This window comes from Zeus faber, assembly GCF_960531495.2.
Source record: "Zeus faber genome assembly, chromosome: 3".
NCBI lineage: Eukaryota > Metazoa > Chordata > Actinopteri > Zeiformes > Zeidae > Zeus > Zeus faber.
Window position 1 is genome coordinate 16658844 of NC_137190.1, and position 19343 is coordinate 16678186.

Consider the following 19343-nt stretch of genomic DNA (forward strand, 5'->3'; position numbering starts at 1 on the left):
AATAGCAAAATATTGCTGTATTAAGAACATTTTTTATGTATGTGCATCACAATACATGAAATCGCAGAGGGATGATTTATGTCCCGCTAGCGTTATTTAGTCAATGCTATAATCCACCATTTGACAAACCATTACATTATCATCAGGGCTTTCAATGGGATTCAGCTGTACAGGCAGAAGAGAGAAATTAAAATGAAACACAAATACATAAAGACTTATCCACCTCACGCACATTGACCTTACCATCTGGAAAAAAGTATAGATTTAACGGGACATATAACCCAGGATAAACATTCTTTGATAGAAATAATTTGAATAGACATTAGACATGAGGATCACACGCTTTATCGCGGAAAATGCACTCGGCGAACTCTCCAGAACCAGCGTTGTTGACGGTGAGAAAAAATAATCAAGAAATCCAAACAAAGATGAGGCTCCCACGTCAAAGGTGCCAGCGGAGGATAAATGAAGCTCGGCAGAAAGTCAATTAATCTTTTCTGCGCTAGCCCTCTCCTCCGCCCCGCTTAAAAGCCTCATTTACCTCCTATGGAGAGCAGATAGAAACACCATTAGCCAAATGATGGCGGGACTCGAAAGGGGAGAGGAGAATCTCACAGTTGGATGAGCTGAAACACTATAGGCCCCCATGTCTCCGAGAACTGTGCGTGTGCGCGTGTGTGTGTGTGGAGGCGAGTGCATCTTCCCCATGGCTGAGCTGAGCTCAATTAGGTTCTGTTTTCATTATCAAAGGTAGTGGTGTACAACTTTTTTTTTTTTTTTCAGTAAGACGGAAGTGTGCCTGGGATCCCACGTCCACCGGAGAGAAAGTCGATCCGAGGATTCAGCCACGAATCCAGGAGTTGTTGTTGAAATGCACGTTAGAGGATATCTGAGTGATGGGTGGGGATTGAAGACTCCCCGGAACCTTATTTCCATACAAGATGCAACCGCAATGGATGTGCGTGCGCGTGGCGTGGGACCCCAGCTGGATAAATTAAACGCGTGCTCTCAGGAGCGTGCGTCGGTGTGAGTGAAATGCCAGTGAGCATATAGGCTTTGCTTCACTGTGCTCGGCTGGCGACTGCAGCTCAATTGGTGGTCTCTCTGTGTGAAAGAGGTCAAAATGTGCACACACACACACACACACACACACACAGACAAATACTAACACACACACACACACACATGCACAAATTCACACACAAACAAGTGTATATATATATATATATATAAATCCAAAAACATACGGAAGTTTGGCTGAATACTTGGCTAAACTGCAATTATGGAGCCCTGACACAAAACAATAAAAAGGAAACAAAAAAACATAATGGTCACAATTTAATTCAGGTCGACAAATTTGAGCATTACATAAAAAAAAATAAAATGAATAAATGGATCAAATTGAAATGAAATAACACTGAAACTAAATAAAATTACGATAAAATGTAATAAAAATAAAAAGCAAGATATGATAAGATAAGATAAAATCAAATCTAGATTTAATTAAATAAAAAATAGAATTAAAAAATGATGTATTGCCTTAAATGATTCCCTACTGAATAGAACTCATTTTCAGCCTGTCCAAATGTTTCTTCTATCTGCATGCGAAAACCTGTAGGCAGCGTCTAGCAGAGGTTTCTCTGCTCCTCTGTCTTAATTAGGTGTGTCCACAGTGCAGCGAGCTGTAGCTGCTTCAGATGTGTTGCTGGTGGCAAAAGGTCCCGTGGTGGACGGCAGATAGATCACAGCAACACCCGGGGCCGAGGGGCCGAGGCGGGCCACGGGGCCGAGGCGGGCCACGGGGCCGAGGGGCCGAGGCGGGCCACGGGGCCGAGGGGCCGAGGCGGGCCACGGGGCCGAGGGGCCGAGGGGCCGAGACGGGCTCACCACAGGCACGAGGCCCAGACTCAATCTTAATTACAGGGAACAGCCGCGGAACAGCCCAGCCTCCAGTGACCACCGCTAATGGAAAATATGAGCCAATCACGTGCGCGCTGTTTCATACATGTTCCATTATATGGTTCACGAAGATGGCACTTGTGCCGGGGAACAACCAGCCCCCGGGCGACAACCGTGTCATGAAACTAATTACTTATTAGAAATCTGCAATTACCAATGCACTAGATATTCTTTTAATAGTCCCGACGTGGGAGTCTCTGTCCTGCCTCGATGTGTGTGTGTGTGTGTGTGTGTGTGTGTGCGTGCGTGCGTGTGTGTGTGTGTGTGTGTGTGTGTGTGTGTGTGTGTGTGTGTGTGTGTGTGTGTGTGTGTGTGTGTGTGTGTGTGTGTGCGGAGGGGGGTATGTGTGTCTGTGTATATGCGTGTGTCTTTTTGTGAGTGTATGTCCATTTGTGTGTACATTTGCATGTTTTAATGTATATGTATGTGTGTATACTATATGTGTGAGTGCAAATGTGCATATGTGTATGTGTGTATGTATTTGAGTGTACATCTGTGTGCGTGTGTGTGTGTGTGTGTGTTTGTGTGTGTGCGTGTGTGTTTGGGGAGTGTCTGCATGTCTATTTGTGCTAGTGTAGTGTGTAAACAAATGTTTCGTCCCAGTTAACTAGGTCCCAGTCGGACCAAACATATCTGGCACTGCTCCACTGATGCTGGTGTGTACTGTAGGTGATTTGGTTGCGGTATATATGTGGCCATATGTGTGTGGGTGTGTGTGCGTGGGTGGGTGTGTGTGTGTGTGTGTGTGTGTGTGTGTGTGTGTGTGTGTGTGTGTGTGTGTGTGTGTGTGTGTGTGTGTGTGTGTGTGTGTGTGTGTGTGTGTGTGTGTGTGTGTGTGGCAGCCGGGGGGATAGCATGCTGCTGCTGACACTCGCCTGGTGTGCCCCTTTCTGCACCAGTAGAGCTGGCGCTGCCTCCTGCCGCTGCCCGGCCGAGCCCAGCGTGCCAGCTGGGCACGAGCTGCGGAGGAGGCTCAGGTCAACTGTGACAGGGACGGAGACGGGGACGGAGGCCGGGTGGGGGTGGGGGTGGGGGTAAAAGTTACGAGGTTTGGGGTGGGAGGCTACGATGCAAAGGTGCTGGGTGATTGATTTGGAGGGGGAGGAACGACACACAATGTCGAACCTGCGGTACTCATCGAGAGCGACTTTGAGGCTTGTCCTTTCAACGAAAATGCGGTGTTTCGGTTTTGTGAACCTTTTGGGTGGAAAATAAATAAATAAATAAATAAAAAAAATTGGTTACTGCTCCCGCTCTGTGCGCTTTCATTTTAAAATTTCAATAGCTCTTCAGCGAGTCGCTGCCAGTGACCTTGTGAAGTTAGTGCCAATTTAAAAACGAGAATGAATTCTGGGTGACTGAGGGGGAACCTAATAAAATGTTTGAGTTGTGTTCTGATCTGTTAAACGGATTAAAGCGCGCGGAAACGGTCTCAGAAATGCGTTTTTGAAACACATTTTGATACGTTTGACGCCCTTCGTATCACTGATTGTGATACTCAGAATGCACCATTTCATTTGTTTAATCACATTATTTTAACTCATTGAAGGGTGAATATTGAGACTGGATGGTTAAAAAAAAAAAAAATGACTTTTCAGGGGACAAATGGTTGTGAAATACGGTGCCACCCAAATCTGAATTAACTTGCACGACCCCATTGTGATTTTTTTTTTGGCCTCACCTTACGCACTGCAAAATCAAGAAATGGAGGGAATCTTCTATAGCACATAAAATGCATGTTGGTTAAAAAGCACAAAAACTGTCTAACATGAAACCACCTGCAGATAAATCGGGGGGGGTTTTTTGGCATCTTTTTTTGTATTTTCTTGACCGGGTCACATAATCCCTGCCCCGGGCCCCGCCAGGTCACGGAGAGGCCTCGGTGAAGAATCCCCGGCCCAAGCCGCTACATCAGCCGCTCCAAAACAGTAACGAACCGCAGCTTTTGTTCCCCGCTGAGTGTATTGCCCGGGCGGCGCAGGGGTTAGGGCAAAGGAAGAGCTTGTTCTTTTATCCACGAAAAAAAGCATCATGGAAGGCGTGTCGCCGGAGGTCCTGATCCTAATGATCCAGATTTTGACACACACTCATTTGGTTGCTCTTGTTATCCCACACTCCTCTCCCACGGAGGGCAAACTAATGAGTTCAACAAAGCTCCCGACGGCCACCTCCCGGTGTCAGAGGTCCTCTCTTCTCGATTATCTCTATTATTGCATGTTTGCCATACTGAATAGCTTCGGATCTTTACACAAATTGGGATCCTGAAAAGCTCTCAAATGCCCTATCACCCATGCGGAAAAGTGATTGTCCCCCCCCGTAAACTTAACAACTCGTGACGCCACCTTCAGCAGCAGTAACTGCTCCCTGCAATGCTGCACCTGTATGTATGATGTGTGATTCAACCTCAGTCTTCACTTCCCTGCGGAGGAACCGCTTTCATTCAGGCTCCCCGGTGGGTTTTCCAGCATGGCGTCCGCACAAGACTCGGCCCCCCGTGGCCCCTCCATCACCACCGCCATCCACATGTTGTTCGGCCGCTATCGCTCGGGGCCTAAGTGAGCTGGCTGTAGGGCACCGTGGGGGGGGCGGGGTGGGAAGGGGGGGCATGTTTGGGGCTGCCTCCCCTTTCTGCCCGGGACCCCGGCGGAGGAATCACAACGCCAGCGAGAGGCGAAAGGCCCCGAGTCCTCCTCACTTCCTTTCTCCCCTCGATTCCTGGCCCCCTGCCCCTCTGTAAGCCCTCACGCCGACCCCCACCCAACCCCTCAGTGGAACACCCCTGTTCCTCTCCCCCTCCCCGCGCCCCTGCCCCCCCCCACTCCTCCACCACGGGCCCTGGGTCTCTGGCTGGGGCCCGGCTGGCACAGCTGTGCTGGGAGCTGTGCTGTCACAAGCAGTTAGGGTGACAGCCACTCACACTTCATAATGTCCCCCTCACAGGTCACCGAGTGACAAGCTGGGTCGGATCGCTCCAGCGAGCAGCCCCAGGGGAGGCAGAGCACACCCCTCCCCCCCCCACAACACTCCCTCACTCCCTCGCCCACCACCTCTCCATCAACCCCCCCCCCGCGCGCCCCCCCACATTGCCCTCTGGAGTCCAGGAGAACGGAGGGAGGCGGGGGGCAGGTGGAGGCACGAGGTGTTCTGTTGTACCAAAAAAAAAACAAAAAAAAAACAAAAAAAAAAAAACGTACGTCCCCACCAGCACCGAAACACCGAGACCTGCGTCGTGGTGGAAAGCGCTTTGCTGTGGTTTTCAAAGTGCATTTTTTTTTTTGTCTGCAAAGCGTCCGCGCTCGCTTCGGTGTAAGTGCGTTTCGGAGGCTTTGGAGTTTAACTTCACTGCATTTACGACATAGCCTCAAAAAAAAAAAAAAAAAAAAAAAAAAAAAAAGGATCCACACGCTGAAGAATCAACGCCTGGATCTACCAAACTGCTGATTTTGGGTTGCTCTCCAGCGATCCATCGGGTCCACATCCTTGTAAACACCACCTGTACTATTTCTATGAAAACTGTATTCAGGATCTGCATGAGCGCTCAGCTGCAGGAAGCCAGGGATTCTGCAGGGATGGGACAGTTCACTTTCACTTTCAAGAGCAAAAACTTGTTCATTTTAAGAAGACGATAATAGCGGGGACGTCGGCGTGGTGATTGTTCTTTCGTTACTACTAGAGTCATTTTTGCGTCAGGGTATTTGCACTTTTTACTTCAGGAAAAAAAAAAAAAAAGAAAGGCCAGAGTACGCCTTCCATCGCCGTGCAGCCGCTCTGCGAGTCTGAGGTGCGGCCCCACACGTCGTACATCCGGAACATGTACGACTCAACCCCATGAGCGTTGGAAAGGTCAGGCCGGGAGGGATGAAAGGACGGTAATACGGAGGCTAAGATGACATCGGTGTCATCCGCTGCCATTGTTCATGGAGATGGAAAGGAGGTTCGTGGCGGCTAATGGCCAGAAGTCAGCACCATAACCGTGCGCTCCACAATAATCTGTCTCCAAACTGTGATTCTGGGGGGAGGGGGAGGGGGGGGGGGGGTGTCCCCTGCACTCCCAGCCTCACAATGAGTCCTTTCTGATTCCAACACCATGCTGAAAAGAAAACGAACGGCCCCCGTCTCTGATTGATCCTAATTGCTTTGCCATTTCCACCTAATGCGCGACTCTCAGGTCATTATCGGAAACGTCTAAAACTGTCACTGTGAATAAGTAATTGTGTCTTTTTATATATTTAAATGTTTTTCGTTTTTTTTTTTCGTTTTTTTTTTTTTATAATTTCAGCAATCCGATACGGAAACAGTTTGTCAAGGTCCGAAGCCGGGGCTTCCACAAATAAAATCCGACAGGGGCGTACGTGGTTCGAGAGTCACGGTAAAAAAAGGAAAAAAAAACAAAAAGCGCGCTTCCGTCTCGCGCAAAACATTCGCCCTCTTTCCGCACTGGCAGACGACAAGTTAAGCACGCCGATCCGGGGCCAGATAAGCTAATTGGATGCAATGTATGCAATTGGCTTCAGCTGTGAGTGAAACGCCTCATACCTAATTTCCGTTATTTGAGCGGTCACACCCTCGGAGCGGCTAATTCGTCGAAGGTGCGCACACACCCACTGAACAATGTGTAGCAATTAATCTCGCTCTCCCTCCCACATCTGGCGCCGCGGCGTGACCCCGCCGCCGCGGCGAGGCGGCCCCGCCGCGATTTTTCACACGCAGAGGACCCCAATGAAACGTGAAAAGAATATGCGGCATTGTTAAATTGGATTAAAGAGTTTAAAACAGTAGATATGTGAGCCACCACCCCCCCCCCCCCCCCGCAACACACACACACGCGCACGCCCGCACACACACACACACACACACACACACACACACTCACACTCACACACACACATACCCTCCCCTCACACCACATACACACACACGCACGAACACACACACACACACACACACACACACACACGCACAAATTCCCACTGCCATGTAAACACCCCCCGTCCGGCGAAAACAAAGCGGTGAACGTGCTGAAATGCCCAGTGACAGGGTTTGACTCCGTCACCGCAGATACAATTTCACAAAGAGAGGAGTTTCACCGCTTCCACTCAACCCCAGCAATTATGTTAAAAAAAAAAACTAAAAAACTAAAATAAAAGAACTTCCGGAGTGGAGCTCAACTTCCAGACTAGAAGCCCAAACTCATTTCGGAAAAAAGAAATGTCGGGGAAGGCCCGGCCGCATTCCACGCGCAAACGTAAGCGTTTCTGAGTGGTGATCCGAATCGCGTCGTTTGTTGGCGCGGAGCTTGGTGAACTTCAGAGGAGGCGACGGACGATCACGCGCTGGATCTGGTGGCAAAGGGAAAGCTTCAGGATTTTTCGACCTCAACCTTTATTTTTCGATTTTTTTTTTTCCCCGTATCGCAGCTCGAGGATCCGATCTTCGGTTGACTCCCATTTATGAAAAAATAAAGTTGTGGATGACATGATGCCAATTTTCTCCTTTAAATCCCCTGTTCTGATAATTAGGGGGTAACACACAGAGAAGCCAGTTTAGTCGAAGAACTTCATCAACTTTCAAATTGTTCATAAACCAGCTACAAATGGTTTTACACCAAAAAACTGGTTATGATAAAGGTTTCCTACCGCTTGTACTGTGCTGGACAAAGAAAATATGAATTTATTAATTTATTATTATTTAAGTTCTCTGCTCCTTCTACTTGGGCCTCTAACCTCTGACCTCTAACCTACAGAGGGAACTTAAATCCATTGTCAAGAGCAGGGTTTTAAAGGCTGTCAGTCACTGGAATCGTTTTCAGAACTGAATTTCAGCCCCTGAATTTTTCTGAAACTGAATGAACGAACCGAATCTGGAAAGAAAAATTCTGAATTCCTCCCAGAGAATTTAATAAATTGTTATAATTGTTATTGATGTATTGTATTGTTGATTTCATGTTTTTGTCCATGTTGTGTGTGTGCATGAATGAATGTTCATGGGTGTGTGTGCACAGCCACTTCACCCTGTATAAATAAAGGTTAAATAATAATAATAATAAAAAAAATAATAACAAAAAAAACGATAATAATGAAAATTATATATATATATATATATATATATATATATATATATATATATATATATATATATACTTACAACCGATCAGTCACAACATTAAAACCACTGACAGGTGAAGTGAATAATATTGCTCATTTCGTTCCAAGGGCACCTGTCAAGGTGTGGGATATATGAGGCAGCAAGTGAACAGTCAGTTCACTTGATGTGGTGGAAGCAGGAAAAATGGACAAGCATAAGGATCTGAGCAACTTTGTCAAGGGCCAAATTGTGATGGCTAGATGACTGGGTCAGAGCATCTCCAAAACGGCAGGTCTTGTGGGGTGTTCCTGGCATGAAGTGGAGAAAGAAACTACCAAAAGTGGCCCAAGGAAGGACAAGCGGTGAACCGACGACAGGGTCATGGCGCCAAAGACTCATTGATGCGTGTGGGGAGTGAAGTCTTGCTCGTCTGGTGCGATCCCACAGAAGAGCTACTGTAGAAAAAATTGCTGAAAAAGTTGATGCTGCTATGATAGAAAGGTGTCAGAACACACAGTGCATCACAGTTTGATGCGTATGGGGCTGCGTAGCCGCAGACCAGTCAGAGTGTCCAGGCTGACCCCTGTCCACCACTCAAAGCGCCTACAATGGACACGTGAGCGTCAGAACTGGACCATGGAGCAATGGAAGAAGGTGGCCTGGTCTGAAGAATTATTTCTCCTTCATCATGTGGATGGCCGGGGTTCGGGGCCGATCTGATCGAGCATCTGTGGGATGTGCTGGAACAACAAGCCTGATCCGTGGGGGCCCCACCTCACAACTTCCGGGACTTAAAGGATCTGCTGCTAAGGTCTTGGTGCCAGATACCAAAGGACACCTTCAGGGCGGTTTTGGCGGCACGAGGGGGAGCTACACAATATTAATGGTTATTAGTGGTAGTTTTAATGTTGTGGCTGATCGGTGTGTATATATACATACTGTATATATATAGGTGCAACAACCAATAACAACCACCAGGTTAAAAGAATGTTGACTGCCTCAAAAGGAAAACTTTTTTTTTTTTTTTAATCAAAAACATAAACACGTACACCTCCCTAAACTTTTAGCGACAGAGAGATCACGGCTGCCAGACACACCAATTTGGATGCTCCAAAAAAGAGACATACTTGTCGATCCCACAGAGTCTGTTCATCAATCTTTCGGTGCACGTTCACACGTCTCATGTAGAGGCGCATTTGCTGCAACCTATGCAATCCATCAACCCCCCCCCCCCCCCCCCTCCCCCCCACTCTCTCTCTCTCTCTCTCTCTCTCTCTCTCTCTCTCTCTCTCGACGCCACAGTGCCAGTCACCCTGCTCTAGGGCTCTGGAGATATTTCAAACATATCTGGGAAATCAATCTTACAGGAAACCGAAGGAAAACATCGAATGTCATTGAGCAATAAGTATGAGGCTTGTCAGAGGTGGAGCTCAGAGCCGGGCCCCGGGGCCCCGGGCCTGCCAGTGTCCCAGAGAGAGGCCCTGACAGCGCGGCACCCCGCTACCGCTCTCTTTCGAATACACACACACACACACACACACACACACACACACACACACACACACACACACACACATAAAGAAATAAAGAGAGAGAGAGAGAGAGGAGAGAGAGAGAGAGAGAGAGAGAGAGAGAATGCATGTGTGTGATGGTGAGTCAATTATCATACATTCGTAGAAGGTGCCTTAATCAATTAATTTTGGGGGTTTTGGTTCAATCAGAAAAACATTTATAAATGAAAGTTTTTGGGGTTTGGAGCAAAATTCACACTCTCATACAAGTATGACAGCAATTTTAAAACGGTACACTTTTCATTTAATTTCTTTATAAGCACATTTTAAATAACACCTTTTTTTGTCTTTTTAGTCATAAATAAATAAAAGCCAACATCTGAAAATCAGACATATATGAATCAATCATTCAAAATAAAAATATATTTTAAAGTATATGTATATATACTTTTAATATATTAAACAGCAAGCCAAAGCAAAAAATATTATACGTATGTTTGAATATAAAAAGATCTATTAAAATATATAAAATATATATATAATACAAAAAATATACAAAAAATATACATTATACTGTATATTAAAATAATACATGTGAATACATGAATGGTCAAACATAAAATAAACATTTTTTTCACTGACTGTCTATAGTTGAGGATTAACCTTTTGTATTCATCAGAGACCCCAGGTAGAGACGGATCTAGCAGAATGGCATGACAGAGGGAGAGATAGATTGCAGGAGGGAGGGAGGGAAGAAGGGCAGCGAGAGAGAGATACCAGGCCCAGACGGACAAGTGAAGGGAAGCAGAAGTTGATGAAACAAGATGTCACCAATGATGGGTCATTACACCCAAGTAAGCATGGGACACTAGCCGGGCCCATGGTGCCCTCCCCCTCTCCCCACCCCACCCCCCTCTCCCCCTCTGTCTGGCTCTCCTCTCCTCCCTGACGCAGAGAGCGAGATACAAAATGGCTTTCATCTCGCTGCCTAAACTTTTCACCATTCATTGACAACGTATTATTTTCGTACTATTATGGGCAAAACAAGCCCGCGCGGCGCGGCGTCACCGCGTTCCTAATTGGTCTCCCTCGTGTCTCCGGATCGACTGAACCACTTCCTTTTACAGCCTTTAGATCCGATAATGAGCCTCCATGTTGAACATCGGAGGCGGACGGAACACACTGGGGCATAAACGGGGCACAAATCAGGTGAATTAACCTAAGAGTGTTTACGGCACACGGCACTTCGGTGATCGGCCTCGCCACGCGTCCCGTCGCTCGTTATAATGATTCCGGGCGCCGCGTGCCGAGCATCTGCGCTGTCCCATAAACGGCTGCAGGAGGCGATGAGATCAAGAAAGCGAGGCTAATCTCCCAAAGCCAGTAGTGTGAGAGGCTAATGGTAAAGCTCACCCATTATTATTTGCCGCGAAGCTCACCGATTATTTTTTGTTTTAAAGGCAAACAATTACTAAGCGAAACGCGAGCACAATGTCGCCCCCATCGCGCCGAGCCCAGCGACCGTGCGCGTCCCGACCCGGGGGGACGCGGGACGAGGCCAATTAGGAACCCGGAGACACGGGAACGGTGAGCGCGCTTTTCGTTAACATAAGTGTCTGGAGGGATCCTACGTGAGCGCTTGAGGAGCGGTATCGCATCGCGGGCGATGATTTACTTCGGCTGCGCCACTTTTCACCGTCGCAGATGCGCAGAGCGAGGCCGCCGATGTGGAAACGGCGGCTTAGCGGCGGACGCATTTGAGGCCGAGAGATGCTGAGAGTTAATTGTTGAAGATGCACGGAGCATGAGATGGATAGTGGAAGATTTAGATACAGCCACCTCAACACGGAATCATCCAATTTATTTTTTGGGGTTTTTTTTTTTGTGTCATATGCTTACATTTCTATAAATTGCATTTTTGCATCGTTTTAGAGATATGACCAGAAATGCGGTGACCGATATCAAAGCCTCCACATCAGCAAAGGCGTCGACTTCTCTAACAACCAATTATGGACCTAAAACTAATACAGTCAGGTTTCCAAACGTGATCTGTTTAGATGATCTGTTCGTATTTAGACCAGTGAGTGGAACTAAAACCCGGCCCGCGAATCCAAACGCCCCCGTCCAGATGAAGATATGCGTCCATAATGACCAAATTTACCATAACGATACATATACATAATAACATTGCTCCGGCCCCCGTGGGCTCAAAGGGATGCCGAGCGGCCCCGGCGGTCCACTCTGGTCCACTGGTTCAGAAGAATGAGGAGCGCCATCACGCAGCGAGGACCGTGTGCTGTGAAATTACGGTTGGGTGTGAACGTCTAAAAGCCTAATAAGCATGAGGCGTTCCACTCCCTGGCCTGTCACTTCCCCCGTCCCTCAGCGCCATCAAACTCCACATGGAGGAAAACGGCTGCACTCAGAAGTGTCGCGGTGGCTCAGATGTGACTCACGTGCACGTGGTGGAAAGTGCTGAGGAGCTGCACTGAGGGACAGTTTTAGGGCCGCTCGGACTCTATTAAAGAAGTTCCATCGGGGACTAAACCTGCAGGTTTATTCGTTTTGATTCAAATTAATATTTCTTAGATAGGGCAGCGAAAGATCTGGATCAATAACTAATAATTGCACTTTTTACTTTTACTTTTGAGAAAGTATTGTTTTCTTAGAGAATGTAAAACTTCTGTGTGAGTATGTCGTACCCCTACTTACCCTCCATCTTTGTGTTTAACCTACTGAATACAGGCTGATTTGGAAATTAACAATTTAAATTAGTAACACAAGTACCCGAATATCCCAAAGTCTACTACATTTAGATTAAGAAATATTTTTTATAAGTTTGTTGTTATGAGTATTATACAAATAATCAGGTATAAAGTATTAGAAAATAGCTAATTTTTGTATATAATTACTTTACAATTACTCTGTAACCACTATGCTACTGTAATATAACAACTATGTAACAACGTTACTACGCGTGTCGATTACGCACATTTGAGTATTTTTCGAGCTTATAGAGCTTGTGCGTAATCACCGGGTGTCATGACTATTTCACTGCATATATGTACGACCGTATGTGTATGTATGTGACAAATAATCTCTTGAACTTGAACTTGAACTTACTACAATGTAACTACTATGCAACTTCAATGTATCAACTAAGTAACTACGATGTAACTACAATGTAACAACTGTTACTACAATGTAACTACTATGTAACCACAAAGTTACTACTTTGTAACTACAATGAAAGTAAAATGTAACTACAATGTAACAACTATGTTACTACAATGTTACAACAATGTGGCTACTATGTAACTACAATGCAACTACTATTAAACTACAATGTAACTACTAGCTACAATAAACACAATAATTACATATACAGTACTGTATAATATACAGTATACATATACATATATATGTAGTAGTTTTTGTAATATTGTTCAGCCTTAGTAAGAAATTGTAAATATAAATGTGCTAAATCTCCCAAAGTATGCCACATTTAGATTAAAAGAAAAAAATATGTGTACAAAGCAGTATAACATAACATTTATTTTTGAGAAAGGATCAGATGTCCTAAGCTCTCAGACTATTTTGGCTCGACTGAAATCTTCCTTTGACCCTCGAACACGGTGCTACCGCCACGCTGGCAGCTGTAATAGCATCCTGTCCACAGAGAGTCGACTTCTAATCTAGTACCCTGACCCCCGCGACCACACACACACACACACATGCACGCACGCATGCACACACCACACACACACACGCACCCCCACCACACACACACACACACACACACACACACACACACACACACAGGCACGCAGACACACACACGCACACATGCGCACGCACACACACACACGCGCACACACACACACGCACAAAATAATTTTGGGCCTAGTTATAGTGTCGCCTATCTACAGGTATACCAATGTGTTTCCTTCTTTGATACTAAAATCAGGCACAAATTCACAAACATATCCTAAGTACATTCCATATAACACACACAGTCCAACATAAACATTCACCGACGGAAAGAAAAACACACGTGAGAGATAAAACAACAACACGCACAAATGGACAAATGTCCATTTTCATTACCTTAAAACCCTTGGTGCCTGGGCGCCAGGCGCAGGGTGGGGACTCTCCATCACAGCATCCATCACATCACAACAACACGCCGACGGGTCACACAGCGCGGGAACGGAAAGAGGCACGGGCCCCGAAGCATCTACTGCGTCTACTGTGCTCACAACCCACCAGGCCTAGTTATACCCTGCCCGTTTGAGGTACACTGATTACTGATATATTACACACACACACACACACACACACACACACACACACACACACACACATTCACACACACACACACACACACACGTATGCACACACACATATGCACACACACACACACACACACACGCAGAACCTTCACTGCAGGGTATGTGTAAACCCACCATGCAGAAGCAGGTCGCTGCATTAAACACAAGCATATGCTAGCAAGGAGTCTTGCCATGATCTTGCACACAACAATCCACTAGACTGGGCTTCAGCACGCTACACTAGTCGGTATTACACAGCGTTATGTCGGCCAAGCCGGGCTAATGCTAGGTGGTCTAGTGCCAGTGAAAGCGCACTGAGTCTCCGCTAGCAGCCCGCTAGGCTAGGCTAAGCTAATCTGGGCCCTCCTGCAGTCATTGGTGTGAGAGCCCATTTTCACAGTTCACACCCGACCTGCTAATGGCTGATCTTTCATTCACGCTTTCTGTTGATTGCGCAGGCGGGGGGTCGGCCAATCGTACAGTTCGCTAATGTACCGTACGTAGCGAGGATAATCGGCGCAAGCAATATGCATGCTAATGTTCTGTTGGCCATGAAAACTACTGTCTGGTAATCTGGGAATACTTTCAAGGAGCAGCCCGAGTGGGGCCTGCAGAGTGTCAGCTTGGGCTTGTGATGTACACGGTCACACGGCAATTCTGGATAGTTTGAAGAAGTATATGTTGTAGTGATACATGTTTTAGAAGTTGTAGTGGTTCGTGTCTTAGAAGTTGTAGTGATCAGGTTTTAGAAGTTGTAGTATTGGATGTTTTAGAAGTTGTAGTAATACATGTTCTAGAAGTTGTAGTATTGGATGTTTTAGAAGTTGTAGTAATACATGTTTTAGAAGTTGTAGTGATACATGTCTTTGAAGTTGTAGTGATCAACTTTTAGAAGTTGTAGTGATACATGTTTTAGAAGTTGTAGTAATACATGTCTTAGAAGTTGTAGAAATACATGTCTTAGAAGTTGTAGTTATACATGTTTTAGAAGTTGTAGTAATACATGTCTTATAAGTTGTAGTAATACATGTCTTAGAAGTTGTAGTAATACATGTTTTAGAAGTTGTAGTAATACATGTCTTAGAAGTTGTAGTGATACATGTTTTAGAAGTTGTAGTAATACATGTCTTAGAAGTTGTAGTGATATATGTCTTAGAAGTTGTAGTAATACATGTTTTAGAGGTTGTAGTAAAACATGTTTTAGAAGTTGTAGTATTACATGTTTTGGAAGTTGTAGTACTACATGTCTTAGAAGTTGTAGTAATACATGTTTTAGAAGTTGTAGTTATACATGTCTTGGAAGTTGTAGTATTACATGTTTTCGAAGTTGTGGTATTACATGTTTTAGAAGTTGTAGTAATACATGTCTTAAAAGTTGTAGTAAAACATGTTTTAGAAGTTGTAGTGATACATGTTTTAGAAGTTATAGTAATACATGTCTTAGAAGTTGTAGTAATACATGTTTTAGAAGTTGTAGCGATAAATTTTTTAGAAGTTGTAGTAATACATGTTTTAGAAGTTGTAGCGATACATGTTTTAGAAGTTGTAGCGATACATGTTTTAGAAGTTGTAGTAATACATGTTTTAGAACTTGTAGTAATACATGTTTTGGAAGTTGTAGTAATACCTGTTTTAGAAGTTGTAGTAATACATGTTTTAGAAGTTGTAGTGATACATGTCTTAGAAGTTGTAGTATTACATGTTTTAGAAGTTGTAGTATTACATGTTTTAGAAGTTGTAGTAATACATGTTTTAGAAGTTGTAGTGATACATGTCTTAGATGTTGTAGTATTACATGTTTTAGAAGTTGTAGTATTACATGTTTTAGAAGTTGCAGTGATACAGTACGTCTTAGAAGTTGTAGTGATACATGTCTTAGAAGTTGCCGCGATACATGTTTTAGAAGTTGTAGTAATACATGTTTTAGAAGTTGTAGTATTACATGTTTTAGAAGTTGTAAGAATACATATTTTAGAAATTGTAGTAATACATGTTTTAGAAGTTGCAGTGATACAGTACATGTCTTAGAAGTTGTAGTGATACATGTCTTAGAAGTTGCCGCGATACATGTTTTAGAAGTTGTAGTAATACATGTCTTAGAAGTTGTAGTATTACATGTTTTAGAAGTTGTAGTATTACATGTTTTAGAAGTTGTAGTAATACATGTTTTAGAAGTTGTAGCGATACATGTTTTAGATGTTGTAGTAATACATGTTTTAGAAGTTGTAATATTACATGTTTTAGAAGTTGTAGTAATACATGTTTTAGAAGTTGCCGCGATACATGTTTTAGAAGTTGTAGCGATACATGTTTTAAATGTTGTAGTAATACATGTTTTAGAAGTTGTAATATTACATGTTTTAGAAGTTGTAGTATTACATGTTTTAGAAGTTGTAGTATTACATGTTTTAGAAGTTGTAGTAATACATGTTTTAGAAGTTGTAGTGATACATGTTTTAGATGTTGTAGTAATACATGTTTTAGAAGTTGTAATATTACATGTTTTAGAAGTTGTAGTAATACATGTTTTAGAAGTTGCCGCGATACATGTTTTAGAAGTTGTAGTAATACATGTTTTAGAAGTTGTAGCGATACATGTTTTAAATGTTGTAGTAATACATGTTTTAGAAGTTGTAATATTACATGTTTTAGAAGTTGTAGTATTACATGTTTTAGAAGTTGTAGTAATACATGTTTGAGTGGTGCCACCTGCGGTGGAAAGGCGGCGTCCGGACCCCGCCCTTCCATTGAAAAACAGAGAGTTGTCCCCCTCAACACAGTACATCATTGTAAACACAGCTACACAGTCATTCTAAATAATACCATAATATGAATTGAAAGCGCTTATTCGAGACCCAAAAACAACGCCACACGATGAGTGTCACGTCTCAATAAAAAAACAGTGTTTTTATTTTAGGTCATGTATTTGTGTTCCTCAGTTTCTAAATTAAAAGAAAAACAAACAAACAAACAAAAAAAAAAAACGCATCCCAAAATACACTTGGGTGCCTTTAAATAAAATTACTTTTCGGACTCGAGTCCCAAATGTGTCGCCATCTCAGGGCTCCATTTATTGCTACCTGGCAAAGTGCTGCTGCCAGAGTGTTTTATTTTTTATTTTTTTTTTGCTTCAATGAAATTCATGAGTCGATCCCTGCATTTGATGACAAGCTACTGCTACAGAGTTGAGGTCATTTATGCAATTATTTTTATTTGTTTGTTTATTTGTTTGTTTGTTTATTTGTTTTTTGAGAGGTTTCATTTTAGAGACCACATCCTGACAAAATGACAAACAAATGTGTCAAACTTAGCGTAGGCCTGTCTTCAGTTTCTTATGTGAATCTTGTCACTTTTCAGTTTGGTTGTTTTTTTGGGTTTTTTTTCCTACAAAGGCAAGTTATGGTTAAACCACCAAGCACAATTACGCCCAAAGGTTGTGCAGCAAATTCCTTATATTTTACTTTTATCTGATTCTTACCTCACTTTTATGTGCTTTACCGACAGAGGGTACAAGCCACATACAGTATATGGATATGACAGCCATTAGAGTTATAGATAAATGACGGAACTATGACTTAAAGAATAGATCCTGAAGATACAGTGAAAGCAAACTCTTTTCCTCCCTGCACGATTTCAGTGATGTTTATATACAAACAACCCAGGTAAATGCAGGAACAACACGCCATGCACTCCCCACAGCCGTCCTTTCTATCAAATTCCTATGGACGTTAAGCCCGGGCGCAAAGCGGAAAGCTGATGTGAAACCCTGTCGCCGCGCCTTGCTCGCAGGTTCCTCACATCGCATTAGGAAGTCGGGGTAAACAGTCTGGGATCGCGCCGCATTTTCTGTGCGACTACCCATCCATTCCCTGTGGACGAGCTCGTTCCGGCTGCCCCTGTCCGTCCCGATCTCCCCGGCTCGTCCGGGGGAAGTCTGACTCCCCCCCCGAACATGACAAACTTCCTCAAGACGGGATGTCAGCGCATGGGGGGAAGCGCGACGCTTGCACTGTAACTCCTCTCCGGGCGACGGAGGGAGAGAGGGAGAGAGGGTGCCAGGGATGCATAATTAATGCTGTTTAATTGGTTCTTCCTTTACAGTGGCCACTGATAGTCCACTCATCGGCCGCCGTGGCCCCCCGGGGGCCCTTCGCCAGGCGCCGCTCGAGACGTGGACCCTGCGCTTGTCTGCTCTGATACAGTCGCCGGCCATTTCTGCAACGAAAATGTGTCTCAGTCGACACTCTGCTGCAATGTGCACTCATGTAACACTTCACTACTCCTCAAAACAGTGCGTCAAGCTGCACCACGAGGGAAACTCTAGTCACTTTGGACGCGTTTCAGAGAAGTGGTTCATAGCTATCTGATCCAACCTTGATTGTGTTTTTATATATATATATAATAAAAAAAAATTATATATATATATATATTTTTTTTTTTACTGAAGCCTAATAGGCTGATGATTTACATTAAGCCTTGTAGTGTCATTTTGGGTTCAGCCCAGATCTGTGTCCAGTTTTACAAGATGGCTTTAACCCCTTGAACCTCCTCTCCCCAGAGGCCTTTCGTGCCCTCTATTTTACTGACCCGTGGCTCTAGGGAGGTTTGAGGAGCGGCCAAGTGTGAATCCGGTGCTACCAGACCCCCGCCGCAGCACTCAGCTTCCATAAGCCCACTCATATGAAATTCAATAATATATACATTTGGATAAAAAATATAATAATAGATAAAAGATCATTATAATAATGATAATGATAATGATAACAATAACGATAACAATAACAATAACAATAACAATAACAATAACAATAACAATAACAATAACAATAATTATAATAACCTTCATTTGTATAGCATATTTCATGCACAACATGCAATTCAAAGTGCTTTACATTAATAGAAGGCAATAAAATGAGGACAGCGATAAAAAAATCAAACAAGCAAACACATTTGTTTAAAATAAGTACATATTTGAGTAATTTCGGCCCAGCTCAATTTCATAACTACTTATTAGCCAAAAATTCCCACTATTTATTTTAGCAATGAATGACCAAAAAATACACAATTGTTATTTTATACAATCAAGTTATTCAATTATTAATTTTGAGTTGACAGACAGTGACAGTCTGTCATGTTGGCCTAATGCAGACTGCAGCGGAACTGCCTTTCCTGCACCACATTTATGTATATCATATAAAATATAAGTTGTTCTTTTTTTTATTAAAACGAAATGCTGTATTACAAGTGTATGAATATATTTTTCTAAACTGCACTGAGGTCACTAGATGCTTTTTACAAAAAACAAGAGGAGACCAGCAGGGGACAGTAGTGCACTGCTCTGCAGCCTGATCTAACAAAAGACATTTTGCCTTTAAAGTCTGTATAATTGGAAACACAGGGTATATGCAAATAACTACAAATATATGAATTAGTAGAAAAATATGTGTTTAATTATTAC